The sequence below is a fragment of the Mya arenaria genome, chromosome 1 (genome assembly GCF_026914265.1).
Source record: "Mya arenaria isolate MELC-2E11 chromosome 1, ASM2691426v1".
Lineage (NCBI taxonomy): Eukaryota > Metazoa > Mollusca > Bivalvia > Myida > Myidae > Mya > Mya arenaria.
The window spans coordinates 62273130-62286186 of record NC_069122.1 but is presented as its reverse complement, the minus strand read 5'-3'; the positions used below and the strand labels follow the sequence as shown (position 1 = coordinate 62286186).

Here is a 13057-nt window from a genome sequence, read left to right as displayed (position 1 = left end):
TAAAAGTAGGTGAATTTTATATTTATTTCAGACCAGATACTCTTGAGGGACCAATTTAAGGGCAAACAGACAAACGTTTTGATGCAAATAAAGCATTGGATTTGAAAGGTAGATTTTTAACACATATTTACATGTACTCAATGTCATTTACTAGTATAACATAATGTATTCAAGTATAAGATATTTCAAGTATTTGGTCAGGTTGTTAGGTTTAATTGAAACTGTTAAGCAAATAAATGAAAGTCCATGCAATTTTGCATGCACATGTTTGTTGCATGCAGATTTTACTCAGATGGCATAGGGTACAGTTACTCTTGTAACTTGCTTAAAATAAATGCAAATAATTCTGCATGTGTCTGAAGTCATGTTTTATTTTTCTCTACAAATTGTTTTAAAAAATGCAATTGTTTGATTTCCTTTCTTATGTGTTATGCATTGCAGTTCCCATGGAGAAGAAAAATGGAGAGATTCTAAAAGTATGAAGATACTCCTGTGTATAATGAGGAAATCTTGTCAGTGAATGGTAAGTTCTCTTTGGATTAATTCTATGTATAACAATATAAATATGAGGTAAGCCAAGAAATGAGAATTAACATAATTATTCTGTTCAAACATACATTGACATATTAAATATAAAGACATATGTATGATTTGTCTCTGCTATTATACTCCTACCACTTGATGGTTAGGGTTCATTTGGACAAGTCTTCTTTTATCCATAATTCCAAATGCTTCTGAGATTTCTAACACATATTAAATATGTTGAGGAGAAGTGCTGTGCAAAAAACATTTTTGTTTATGGTATTTTAGAGTTATTGGTCTTTGATTATTTTTCTTTCACTTTTCTATGTTTTTGAGGTATTAACTACAAACTTCATGCACATATTGGACGTGATAAGAAAAATAGCTGTGCATATGAATCATTAAATTGTGTATGGTAGTCAAAGAATTGTAAACGTTTGATTATTATCTTTATATTTTTTTTTATTTTTTTCTTCTCTTCATAACTTTTTTTCATTTTTATGCCCCCGAAGGTAGGCATATTAAAATCGCACCGTCCGTCCGTCCGTCCGGCTCTGTAACTTTCTCTTGTATGGACAGATTTTAAAATAACTTGCCACATGTGTTCCACATACCAAGACGACGTGTGGCGTGCAAGACTCGTGTCCCTACCTCAAAGGTCAAGGTCACACTTAGTGTTTATTCACAATGGAGTGCTGCATATAAGGACATAGAGTATAGGTTGTCGTGTCCGGGCTGTAACTTTCCCTTGTATGGACACATTTTAAAAAAAACTTGCCACATGTGTTCCACATACCAAGACGACGTGTCGCGTGCAAGACCCGTGTCCCTACCTCAAAGGTCAAGGTCACACTTAGTGTTTATTCACAACGGAGTGCTGCATATAAGGACATAGAGTATAGGTTGTCGTGTCGGAGCTGTAACTTTCTCTTGTATGGAAAGATTTTAAAATAACTTGCCACATGTGTTCCACATACCAAGAGGACGTGTCGCGTGCAAGACCCGTGTCCCTACCTCAAAGGTCGAGGTCACACTTAGTGGTTATTCACAATGGAGTGCTGCATATAAGGACATAGAGTATAGGTTGTCGTGTCCGGGCTGTAACTTTCTCTTGTATGGACAGATTTTAAAATAACTTGCCACATGTGTTCCACATACCAAGACGACGTGTCACGTGCAAGACCCGTGTCCCTGCCTCAAAGGTCAAGGTCACACATAGTGTTTATTCACAATGGAGTGCTGCATATAAGGACATAGAGTATAGGTTGTCGTGTCCGGGCTGTAACTTTCCCTTGTATGGACAGATTTTAAAATAACTTGCCACATGTGTTCCACATACCAAGACGACGTGTCGTGTGCAAGACCCGTGTCCCTGCCTCAAAGGTCAAGGTCACACTTAGTGTTTATTCACAATGGAGTGCTGCATATAAGGACATAGAGTATAGGTTGTCGTGTCAGTGCTGTTACTTTCCCTTGTATGGACAGATTTTAAAATCACTTGCTACATGTGTTCCACATACGAAGGCGAGGTGTCGTGTGCAAGACCCATGTCCCTACCTCTAAGGTGAAAGATACACTAAGTGTTTATTCACAAGGGAATTCTGAATATAAGGACATTACAGTGTAGGTTGTCAAGTATGGGTGGTATTTTTTTATGTTCAGAGGCAATTTAAAATAACTTGCCATATGTATTTGACACGTAAAGGCAAGATCAACTTTTCATGTACTGACCTTGTTCGTAGGTCAATGTCACATTCGGGGGCATTCGTCACATACTGTGACAGCTCTTGTTTACTTTAATTTAACAAAACACTATTCTGTTTTTGGTATATTAAGGATTATTTTCTTATGTTTATTTTGTGCTTGGCAGTTTTAAAATTATTGCCTAATTGGTTACTGTATGCTTAAAAGCAAACATCACTCTCAGTGAAACCTCTTATTACAATAGGTGATAGCTGTAGTTTTTCATGGAAACAAGTGTTTGACAGTATGAGTCATTTTTTAGTAGCAATATATTATGTACATTTAAGGTATAAGTTCTCTTTTGCTAATTGTTCAGTTGTTTTTCAGTTGTTGCAATTGTGGACCAGGCCAGAGTTGTACTAAACCAACTAAGACACAATGAGATACAGGAATGACACAATGAGAAACAGGAAACAGGAAAGTGATGACTGATCACCACCTGTTACAAATTCATCTAGGTACAGTTTTTATTCCAGATTTGATACAACTGTAAACTGTTTTATGCATGCTATGATTATGTTCATCATGTTTGTTTAAGACCGTGATGATGAGGACTAATCTATTGATTATCCCTTGCCAAAAGGCAAAGTGGATACAGTAATTGTGTAATTGTGCACGTGTGTGTGCGTGTGCACGGAATGTAATCTTGAGCATAAATCCCCCAGGAATTAACTTCAAACTTCATATACAGATAGATCCCTATTGAGAAGAAGTGCAGTGCTAAGGGACCATAACTCTGTTTACAGTTCTTTTGTAATAACCCTTTGTTATATTTCTTACTGAGTTTTTGTCTGCAGCAGAACTTGAAAAGTCTTTGAGGTGTTGATCTCAAACTTTAAATATGTACAGATAGATCTCATTTAGCAGAAGTGCAGTGCACAGAAACCATAACTCAAGATTTTTTTTGTAGTAGTTGCCCTTTGTTAGTTTTCAATGTTATCCTTTGTTGTAATGCACAGTTGTGATCATGCTCAAATATGCTCATTCACATTAAAATTAATTGTCCAGGTTCAAATCCTGTAATGGAAACAATTATTTTCTTTCTGTGTTTAGCAAAGTTTATATGAACTATCTATCAATGTAAAATAAACTAAGATTTGTGTGTTTTTATCATTTCTTATTTATTTGTATATTTTTTGTTACATATTTTTATGTGCATATATATAAAATCTTTATCACAAAAAGTGTGGCTAATTTTTAATATTAAGATATAATATGTATAAGAACTATCATATTTCAAAATCAACCATAGAGCTTTTGCAAGATAGATAATAACTTAATGTATCTGATGAACAATAATGTGATTTTGGGATGCCAGCAATAACTTTTCAAGGTGAAAATATGTTCTTGTCATTGATTTTACATATAAGTAATCAGTATGCAAAGCCCTTTCAAATGATACTTATATTATATGGGGTAACTATCAAATTTTAACATTGAAGCCAATGGCACAAATGAATGAAAAGCTCCTTAATAGTTCAATATTTGAAGCCAACAATGGAACTGTGTTTATGTATTGCTTAATGTTCCTTTTTCTTTCAGAAAACTCCCCACATCCAACAAGAGACGGTCTGACTTCAAAATCTTCATTGAAGGCAACTTAATGGACGAGACATCCGTCACATAAAGATTCACTAAAATTGGAATGATATACCAATTTTAACTTTTAACAGACAAATACATTATAGATTTGAAAATAGATTACCCTTAAATAAGTTGGATGATTAACATTTACCTCAACACAGTACAAAGTGCTCATGTTGAACTATTGTGATTGATCATAGTCTGTCCTTCATTTTTATTTATAACAGTTTCATACAGTGTTAACACTTTAGTATGGGGACTCATTTTTAGCTCAACTTTTCGAAGAATATGGAGAGCTATACTACTCACCCAAGCGTCGGCGTCGGCGTCACCCCTTGGTTAAGGGTTTGCGTGCAATTACACATAGGTTAATATCTCAGCAACTACTTGAGGTATTGCATTGAGACTTTATACAATGGTACTCAACCATCCAACCTACTTAATTAACCAAGCTTGATAACTCTACTTTGCATTTAATGCCAATAATAGGCCTTTAATATTTGACTTAGAAATTCTGGTTAAGGTTTTGCATGCAAGCACACATAGGTTAATATCTCAGCAACTACTTGAGGTATTGCATTGAGACTTGATACAATGGTACTCAACCATCCAACCTACTTATTTAAACAAGTAAGATAACTCTAGTTTGCATTTAATGTAAATAATAGGCCTTTATTATTTGACTTAGAAATTCTGGTTAAGGTTTTGCATGCAAGCACACATAGGGTTAATATCTCAGCAACTGCTTGAGGTATTGCATTGAGACTTGATACAATGGTACTCAACCATCCAACCTACTTATTTAAACAAGTAAGATAACTCTAGTTTGCATTTAATGTAAATAATAGGCCTTTATTATTTGACTTAGAAATTCTGGTTAAGGTTTTGCATGCAAGCACACATAGGTTAATATCTCAGCAACTGCTTGAGGTATTGCATTGAGACTTGATACAATGGTACTCAACCATCCAACCTACTTAATTTTCCAAGTTATATAACTATAGTTTGCATTTAATGCAAATACTTGCCTTTATTATTTCACTCAGAAATTCTGGTTAAGGTTTTGCATGTAAGCACACATAGGTTAATATCTCAGCAACTACTGTATGAATTGCATTGAGACTTTATACAACCACCCAACCTAATTGAATAATCAAGTAAGATAAAAATTCTGGTTAAAATTTTGCATGTAACCACATTTATGTTAATATCTCCGCACATCATGTATTGCATTGAAATCTAATCTAACAGTGATCCATGCATGTTTCGCCAAAACTTTTCAATCCTTTCACTGAAAAGCAGCGGAATAGTCGAGAGCGCTGTCTCTGTGACAGCTCTTGTCTCTTTGGTCTTTATTCATACTGGCCAGAATATGTTTACCAAAAAAATCTTAGTAGAGATTGATAACTGTTCAGGTTGGACAAAAAGCATGTAGGTTGTTTGTTCTAATAATATAAACTGTAAATGCTTCAGAAACTATATATATAATTTTTCATGATATTTGTCAGTATTTATTCTCGTCAACATTTAAATAATATTAGGTGAAACTTGTTTAATGGTCAAAATGTGTTTGATTAGAGTGGCCTCAAGTTCCACTTTATATGAATGAAATTTGGTCAAGTTTTAGAAAAATACTATGTTCTAGTTTTATAGGCCATATTCTCTTCCCAAGCTTTCCTTAAAGAATGAATGTAGGTAATATGAAACAGGAGTCACTAAGTCAAGTATTAAAAACCTTAAAAATTGCTATTCATAGAGGTATTGTTTCCTCATCATAAATCACAACTTAGCCAGCAAGACTTTTCAACAAATAAGGCATAACATGTAAAAAGTTAATAATTAGGCACATATTTTAGTGAATAAAATATTGTGAACATATTATTGAAACAAATAATGTGTCTGGTTCTGAGGTGAGCAATAAAGCACATTGCTTAGTAACAATTGAGCTAGCTCATTATTAAAAGTTTGTTTTAAACTTTAATTAAATGAATGCAAATCATATATGTTTATTTTTAATCTATATTATTTTTTAGTTACCTTGTTCTGTTGTTAATTTCCATACTGACTTGGTCAATTATGGCTAATTGTCTAATTATATTTTAACTTCTAACCTAAATGTTTCATTGTACTTTTGAGTGTTCTGTTAACTATATTGCACATTACCCTATATGACAGTATAAATTCAATAAAACCATGGTTATTAAGTTCCATACATATTGGAGCACATGGTAAGCCTCTAGAAATGTCACTTCTTAAACCTAGATTCTTGATCTGTTCGCCACATTGTTTTGTTATTTTTTTGTTTATAAAAACAAATGATCGTTTAATGTCAAGGAAACCTTTTTAAAGTTAAAATGTAGATGTACATAGATAACTGTCAAATATTATTTACCATTTAATAACTGTCTAAAGGCAAAATTTCCATTCATTTTTATACGCCCATCTTACGATGGCCGTATTATGGGAACACCCATGGCGGGCGGGCGGGCAGCTCCACAATGTTGTCCGCTCTCTAACTTGAACATTTCTCATCCAATTTCCACCAAACTTCATGAAAGTGTTTGTTGGTGAAATATCTAGGTCAAGATCGATAACCAGCCAAATCGCTCTAGGCACTCCAGAGTTATGGCCCCCTGAATTTGTCAAAATTGGGCGGGCGGCGGGCGGGCATGCGGCTCCACAATGTTGTCCGCTCTCTAACTTAAACATTTCTCATCCAATTTCCACCAAACTTCATGAAAGTGTTTGTTGGTGAAATATCTAGGTCAAGTTCGATAACCAGCCAAATCGTTTTAGGCACTCCAGAGTTATGGCCCCCTGAATTTGTCAAAATTGGCCATTTTAGCTTTGTCCGCTCTCTAACTTGATCATTTCTCATCCAATTTCCACCAAACGTCATGAAAGTGTTTGTTGGTGAAATATCTCGGTCAAGTTCAATAACCAGCCAAATCGCTTTAGGCACTCCAGAGTTATGGCCCCCTGAACTTGTCAAAATTGTCCATTTTAGCTTTGTCCGCTCTCTTACTTAAACATTTCTCATCCAATTTCCACCAAACTTCATGAAAGTGTTTGTTGGTGAAATATCTAGGTCAAGTTCGATAACCAGCCTAATCGCTTTAGGCACTCCAGAGTTATGGCCCCCTGAATTTATCAAAATTGGCCATTTTAGCTTTGTCTACTCTCAAACTTGAACAGTTTTTATCCGAATTTCACCAAACTTGCTACTATAAATGTTTGTTGGTATATATTCTTGGCAAAGTTCTATAACCAGCCAGGCTCTTCAGGATTATGGCCCTTGAATTGGTCAAAATTTGCCATTTCTGCTTTGTCCACTGTCTAATTTGAACAGTTATCATCTGATCTTCACCAAACTTGCTGAAAATATTTGTTGGTAAAATAAATCGGTCAAGTATGATAATCAGCCAAATGCCCCGAAGCACTTCAGGATTACTGCCCTTGCCATTTAAGCTTTGTCCACTCTCTAACTTGAACAATTCTCATCTGACTTCGCCAATGTGACAGTAAGTTGTCTTAGAATCCAAGAAATTATTGATGGGCGTATTTTGTGACTGTCACTCTTGTTATATTTGATTTGGGTCCCTAGGGTCATGGTCACTGTAACTAAAAATAGAAAAATGCTTGGTACTGAATAACTTCAGTTTTAATACATTTAAAACTGAATCTCACAATAAAGGCTGAAGTTCTTGTTGCATTGCAGCATTTCTAGTTAACTTTTTAATTTGACTCTTTTTATTGCTTTCGACAGGCACATATTACATCATTATTGTATTCATTTTTAAGACAAAGCCTCATTTAATTGAGCGTGCTGTCCAAAGACAGCTCTTGTTGACATAATTATAAGACACCTTATGTTATGGTTTATATGAACAATAGCTGTTTCTGTGTATGTTTTAGAAGAAACTTCCATTTCTTATCATATTGATGGACATAGATATACATACATGTACGGGATTATTGACATCAGATTCTTAGGATTAAATTTACTAATGTTCTGTTCATGTTCAAAATAAATACAGTTATGGTAAATGCATAGTCTTGTTTGTTTATAACATAGACAACCATGTCTTTTGGTTGTCCTGGTCTCCTGTCCTGTTATGTGAATTGGGTTTTATGGACATCTTCGATATTGTAGGTCCAATTCTAGTGTCTAGCTGGAAAAGTATTTAGCCTAGGGAGACCTTAGTTTGGGTTATCATGTTGGATATGTCTAAATGTTGGCATGTCGGGAAATGACAATTTTAGGCTATGATTTTAGGCTATGACAATTTAAAAATGTAGACGTTGCTGGGCAAGGCTCCACACCCAAGTGACTGTCGCATTATATTCTTGAAAAAATGCCTTGGGCTTTTGGTTTGTTATGAATTTTGCGAGTCTGGCAAATATCTGCATTATAAAATTCATCGACATACAGGTGACAGAGAAAAAGGTCAATTTTCAATGATTTCAAAAGATTTATTAACTAAAAGGGGATCATCATAAATGAATACAGAGAACAAGGTTAATTGATTTGACAGAGGATTGATGCAGAGCTTCAAAAATTAAGGAGACAATTTCAGAAAAATGCACATAAATGATTTTTGTTTATTTGTGTTGTTTGATAACTGCTGTGTGTCGATTTTTATTTAATTTCATTTTACCCCCCAAATCACACTTCACACAATACATGGTTTCTACACTTTAGGTTTGTTATACTGTATTATAGTATCTATTGAATACAGTAAAATTTCTGGTCATTGTATTGCAAAATTTGTGCTTATAATTCGCAATTTCAGAAATTCTCATTTTTATTTAATTTTTCAAACATTTTCCCCAAAATTCACATTTCACAAAATTACATAGTTTCTTTACTTTTGATATATTAAACTGTAATATTTATGAAATACAGTAATTCTGGTCATTCTATTGCAATATTTGAAAAAGTTATTGGCAAATTCCAGAAATTATCATTTCCATTTAATTTTTCATACATTTTACCCCGAAAATCATATTTTAAAAAAAACTGTGTTTCTATATAATATATAATAATGTTAAATGATATATATTAGCTGCAGTAGTTCTGGTGTTTTTATTGCAAAATAAGGCAGAGTTATTGGCAAAATTCATAAATTGTCATTTTCATTTAATTTTTCCAACATTTTACCCCAAAAATCATTTTTTGCGCCATATAATTGTTCTATGATATATGTTGCCTGATATGACATAAATTCATCAAAATTATTTTTGTGCAGTTTTCTCCATTTTTTGTTCAAAAATCTCCGTTTGTATACATTGAATAGAGAACAGAGGTGTTGAAGCACTGCTTCAACACCTCTGAGAATGAGTATAGTATAGTGCACGCTACCACAATGTATATAGACTATAACACAGGTTCAAATTTACAGATAGAGAATAGTGCACGCCACCACAATGTATATAGACTATAACAGAGGAATTGATGAAAAGTTTCAAAATCTCTGGTTGATACATTGCATAGAGACCAGGGGTGTTGAAGCACTGCTTCAACACCTCTGAAAATGAATAGAGTATAGCGCACGCTACCACAATGTATATAGACTATAACAGAGAAGTTGAAGTAAATCTTCAAAATCTCTGGCTGTATACATTGCATAGAGAACAGAGGTGTTGAAGCACTGCTTCAACACCTCTAAGAATGAATAGAGTATAGTGCACGCTTCCACAATGTATATAGACTATAACAGAGGAGTTGAAGTAAATCTTCAAAATCTCTGGCTGTATACATTGTATAGAGCACAGGGGTGTTGAAGCACTGCTTCAACACCTCTTGACAATGAATAGAGTATAGTGCACGCTTCCACAATGTATATAGACTATAACAGAGGAGTTGAAGTAAATCTTCAAAATCTCTGGCTGTATACATTGTATAGAGAACAGGGGTGTTGAAGCACTGCTTCAACACCTCTTGACAATGAATAGAGTATAGTGCACGCTTCCACAATGTATATAGACTATAACAGAGGAGTTGAAGTAAATCTTCAAAATTTCTGGCTGTATACATTGTATAGAGAACAGGGGTGTTGAAGCACTGCTTCAACACCTCTTGACAATGAATAGAGTATAGTGCACGCTTCCACAATGTATATAGACTATAACAGAGGAGTTGAAGTAAATCTTCAAAATCTCTGGCTGTATACATTGTATAGAGAACAGGGGTGTTGAAGCACTGCTTCAACACCTCTGAGAATGAATAGAATATATACCGTGCACAGTATATACTGGTATAGAATATAACACCAGTGTATGTACTGTCACGGTGTATCGTGCATATCCATATAGTGTATAGAGTCTATGCACTGTGTTAATATAAGATATCAATCTCAACTTGGTCTAAGCATTCTAGATTTAATATTTTTTTCTAGATTCAAATAATTCACTGTTTTATTTAATTTTTGATTTTGATGGGCGAGTATTAGTTAGTAATTATGTCTGTGAACCGTGCATTGGAATTTATAATTCGAACGTGAACAATTGAACGACCGGATAAACTTCAATTCTGATGAAATGTGGGTTTGTTATTTTAAATAAGGTACAGCATTGTGAGCCTAAAATAATGTTTAAGTAGAATAATTGCACAACAGAAGAAAGATGGAAATCTAAAAGGTTTAGACATTTTGACATTTGGCAATTTTTGGCTCGCTGGTAAAATTTTGAAGGGAAAAAATAAAATAATAAATGTGTATGTCTTTATGAATTAATACAGGCTATGTATTGAATTTACTTTTATTAAATATAAGTTGGCATACATTGACAATAATTCATAGAAATGTCATGTACAACACAGATTTATGTTTATGTTTTATGCTCACATCTGGGAATGGACTGGTTGAATTATTTAGAGCTGCACTCTCACAGATTTAACGTTTTGACATAAATATTTTGTCTCAGATTTAGCTAACTTTTGTATAAACTCCTTCAATTCAAGCACGAAGATCACAGTAAACTGCTTAAAAAATGCCAAAGATTACAGTTTTTAATGCTTTGAGGGTCTATCTTTAACAAGTCTAGAATTAGTACATAGGTTGTGTCACATTTGCTAATGGTTTTTCTATCACGGGGTTTTCTAACTTCATGGTGATTAATTTGCCATATTGCTGTATTATATCAAATCTATTAATTTCTTTTTTCAGTGACCTCATGCCCGTGCGCAATTTGACCTAATGCCTGAAGCCAAGAAATCGCAGAATGGAACTCCTAGTTGTGGAATGTTTTCCTGATGTTTGTTTTAACAGCCTGTATAAATTGTTGTTTGACAAGACAGTGGAATTTTAATCATACAACATTTTGTTTGAGCAAATGCCACAATGAAATGATTATGTTAGGCCGATCAAGAATGACATTTAACATTGATTTCTCAAACATGCCATTTTTAAATCTTGATATAGATACTGGTTTTTCTTATGTCTATAAATAATGATTCATAAAAAAACAGCATGTATTCGTTATTTCTTATCATCCGTGTCAAACACGGTCAAACCCTACCTAGGTTCATCTTGTATAAGGTCCGTACATTCATCCATGTACGTGTTTCGTATTCCAATCCCGTACATGTTGCGTGTACGCGTCCGTATATCCATCCCGTACACGTTGCGTGTACGGGGTCCGTATTTCCATCCCGTACACGCTGCATGTACGGAGTCCTATAGCCATCCCGTACACGTTACGTGTACGGGATCCGTTTATTCATCCCGTACACGTTGCGTGTTCGGGGTCCGTTTATCCATCCCGTACATGTTTCGTGTACGAGGTCCGTATATTCATCCCGTACATGTTGCATGTACGTGGTCCGTATATTCATCCCGTACACGTTGCATGTACGGGGTCCGTATATTCATCCCGTACACGTTGCATGTACGGGGTCCGTAAATCAATCCCGAACTTGTGAGTGTACGGGCTCAGTACATCCATACATATAGTTTTGCCAAAAAATGCTATGCTAAAAATATGTAGTTTTTCAAAAATACGTGAAAGAAATAAAAACAAATTTTTAAACATTGACAACTCCGTATATTCACGAATACGGGGATGGATATACGGAAGTCCGTACACGTGGTGTTCCGTATACGTATTAGTGTACGGGTACCGTACACGTTGGATATACGGGTCAGAACACGCCCGTATATTCAAGATGTACGGGACCGTTCTTTCCCGTATATTCAACCATTTTTCGCAGTGTTATTAACCTGTTTTTCCTTTATTTATTTAGATTTACCAGTAACATTAAACTGGTATGCCACCATCTTATTAACAATTTGATATGCTTCAATGTTCTTGCCCGCTCTCACACATTCATATCAAAAGCTTGGCGTGCACTGGGCTGACACCCAATTTCAACGACGTCATTTCCCAAATGACATTTCGTAAACTTTTATTTTAAGCCATATAAAGAACACATTTGTTTTATTTAACATTGTAAAGTCTCAAAATGTTTCACCTCATGAAAACAAACATAAATAGTTCGTTCGTGGCTTATCGGTGGAATATTGTGGGAAATTACACTGAAAATACATAACCTTCCACTTTACATTGCAACCGTGTTGTGTTAACATGGGCGCTGATATCCATGAGAACAACAAAACATAATCGGTTACTAAGGAAAAGGCAAAAAATAAACAAACTATGTTTAAAAAACAGAAGATATGAATGATAAACAAACTCACCCAGTCCAGGCAGATGTGTCTTGCACCAAAGTGAGGCTTAAGACAACATGCACAACCAGTATACCCTCACTTCCATTGTCTTGGAAAATTATTATCAATCACCTTTAAATTCAGACAAAAAATAAGTTTGGATATTTTAAATACTTAACTTTTGATAATTTGTTCTTATATATAATTTAAATGCGTTACTTCCCGTTTAAGCCGCAGCAGTAAACTGAAGCAATGTTTTGTTATTAAACAGAAATCAGGAAGTTAAGTTCCTTGTTTATTTTCCTGAAGATTTGACGCTTTGAAACAAAACAAATGTAATACTGTATTTCTTGTTAGTTATATGCGCGCTTTAAGCATGATTTAAAAAAACAACAACAACAAATAACAAACGATCACTGAACTTTACTTCATTCATTTTGTTATAGTTTTAACCACATTAAAACTATGTGAATGATGTAGTTTGATTTGTTGTAATTGGCTTATCAGTGTGTTTATATTATATATAAGCATATGCTGTGTAG

At 34.4% G+C, this 13057-nt stretch overlaps 1 long non-coding RNA gene across 1 annotated transcript in view; it reads right to left on the bottom strand.

The window, feature by feature from the left end:
- Positions 1 to 12774, bottom strand: part of LOC128233066 (uncharacterized) — a 42433-nt gene extending 29659 nt beyond the window's left edge. The window contains exon 1 of the long non-coding RNA XR_008260605.1: positions 12546 to 12774. This is a non-coding gene — a long non-coding RNA (uncharacterized LOC128233066). The remainder of the gene's footprint in view (positions 1 to 12545) is intronic.
- Positions 12775 to 13057: the final 283 nt, after the last annotated feature.